Below are 2,689 nucleotides of genomic sequence, written 5' to 3' on the forward strand. Positions count from 1 at the left end.
TTGATGAACTTGGTCTGTATTTATGAATGTAGTGTCTCAAAATACCAACTGAGAGGGAAGGAGTCTTCACATCAAGTATCAATCCTATCCCCATTGTGTACAGCATAGCTATGGATGGGCAACTTTGACATTGACTACCTAAAATGGGGGGCTATAAAGGCACAAAGTGACTGGCTTACAAGTTTTCAAGAGGAAATTTAGTTTCAGAGTGTTCGGAAGAAGGTAGAATTCCCATTGAATAGTTTTCAACTTGTCTAGATGAGTCTGGTGAAAGCAGATGGGGATAATATTCTTATGATTCAATAGTGAGTAATTGTTATATGACTAATTGAGACTGTCACAACTGTAAAAGTAGAAGTTTTGTAACATCAAAGGGGGAGTAGTTAATCTTAACAGTCCAAGAGCAGAGAACCCTAGGACCATCAAGAAAGAAGAGCACATGCAGAATGAGGACCCTATCCAGTGAAGCAGTGACACCAGATATGGAGGCAGAGATGATGACATGGAGAGATAGAGCAGCTGAGGACTCTAGATTCATGTAAAGTGAAAAGTAGTGAACTGGTGGCTAGGAGGCAGGCTTACAGAATGTGACCTTTGTTTTTTTGTTTTTTTTTAATTATTATATATTCCTGAGTGTTTTTTGGTACATCCTAAAAACAAAACAATAAAACAGAGGGAACAGAAGCAAATATTGTTGAATGATGATGCCCTGAGGAGACTGTAAACATTAAAATGAAATGATGAATGTAAAACCTATGTTTTCCCATGTAAACTATCATTCAATTCACAATAAAAACTTAAAAACAAATACACTTGACTTTGAAGATGAAGCTGTATTAACTATGCACAGGTAATTAAAAAGTAAACAACTTTTAAACTAGTATATGTAATGTAATATGTACATAATGTAATACAAAAAAGGAACATTGGTAGTGTAGTGGTTATGAATCAGGCTGCTAACCTCAATATCAGCAGTTCAAAACTACCAGCCATTGCACAGGAGAAAGATGAGGCTTTCTGCTCCTGATGAGACTTACTACCTCAGAGACCCTATTCAGGGTGGCTATGAGTCAGAATACAACGTAATGGAATACAATCATTTTACCAATAATAGATTTGATATTATTTTATATTAATTGTATCTATAAGTGGGCTTCAAAAATTTGTGTAACATTTCCATTACCTTTTCATTACATTTTTCCATGAACTTTTTTGAGGCCCATTCATATTTATGAGAAGTTATTATTATAATAAAAAACCAATAGCTAGAAGCAGTCATAACAAAAGATAATGTAAATAAAATATTGAACAACATTGTGTTAGCCATGTCCTCAAACTTAAAGATAAATACAGCAACCCAATTTCTTTCCTTCCATATTGTTTTTGTTGTTAAGTATCGTCAAATCTGGTTGCCAACTCATAATAGCCTTGACATATATATGGTTGCCAAGGAGCCGCTAGTGGGTTTGAGCCACTAGCCTTTTGGTAAGCAATTCTATGTTTATTCTACAGCACCATTCCAGAACTCCCTGTCAATAATAGCACCTGGTATACTGTGGGTCAGAAACAACTTGATGGCACTTAACAACAACAACAACCCTAGTAAAACTACACCATTTCTATGAATTTTAAAATAATCTATGTAAAAACAATAACAAAAAGTAAACAACTCACAAAATTTTAGGCTACAGGATCTCGGAAACATTTTTTAAAGTAAATACTTTAAAAATATTATCCAATTATTACCAAACATTAGGTGGTGACAGGATATGATTTAGTTTGGGAATCATAACTGCTTCTCTTATTAAAACACTTGAAGCAATGTCTGGTTCAATGTGTATAGCAGAACATGATTTTTTTCTTAGTACTTTCTAAGAAATCAAGAAAGATCCAAATAAATAGAAGAACTGGTGGGTGATATGTCTGACACAAGGAGAATTACAGAATTTGACCTAAAAAAAAATACAAAAGTTACCTGTTTTTAAAGTGTATGTCTCAACTATTCAAAGCCCATGCACTTCCCAGGATTTAATTAATGCTTTCTTTGAGGTCCTGTTACTGAGATTGAACACTTGAGTTGTTGGTACCCTAATAACAAGTGTTGTTGTTTTTGTTGTTGTTGTTGTTAAGTGCATTCAAATGATTTCCAACTCATAGCAACTCTCTATAGTGGTTATGAATCAGGCTCTTTAGGGTCCATGGAGCTCTGTAGGGCTCAAACCTTGTACTTTGTGGTTCACAGTCCAGTACTTATAGTATGGAGCCACTACACTCCCCAATAATATATAATACATATTTAAAGACTATTTTGAATGTGTTTACAGCCTCAGAAAACCTGTGCAGGCTTGCTATGAGTTGGAACAGACTCCAAGGCACATAACCACCACCACCACCATTCCTTCCACCTTCTGAAAAACATCAAGCAATCAAAGTACCCATGATGAAAAATTCTTTGAAGGATCTTTCTACTAAAAGAACTAAAATGAAAATATGCCATATAGAAAAAGCTATGCCTTAGTTTATCCCTGATATAGGTAAGACAATCTAGTTATCTGTTGTTTCCAGCTAGCTTACTTTAACTAGACCTTATTTTCCATGTTTTCATTCTTCATTACATCTCAAAAATCCATGGCCCACTGAGGACTCTAGACTCATGGAAAGAGATGGACTGAGTGCTGACAGGCAGGAG

Source organism: Chrysochloris asiatica, unplaced genomic scaffold (genome assembly GCF_000296735.1).
Source record: "Chrysochloris asiatica unplaced genomic scaffold, ChrAsi1.0 scaffold00058, whole genome shotgun sequence".
Taxonomy (NCBI): domain Eukaryota; kingdom Metazoa; phylum Chordata; class Mammalia; order Afrosoricida; family Chrysochloridae; genus Chrysochloris; species Chrysochloris asiatica.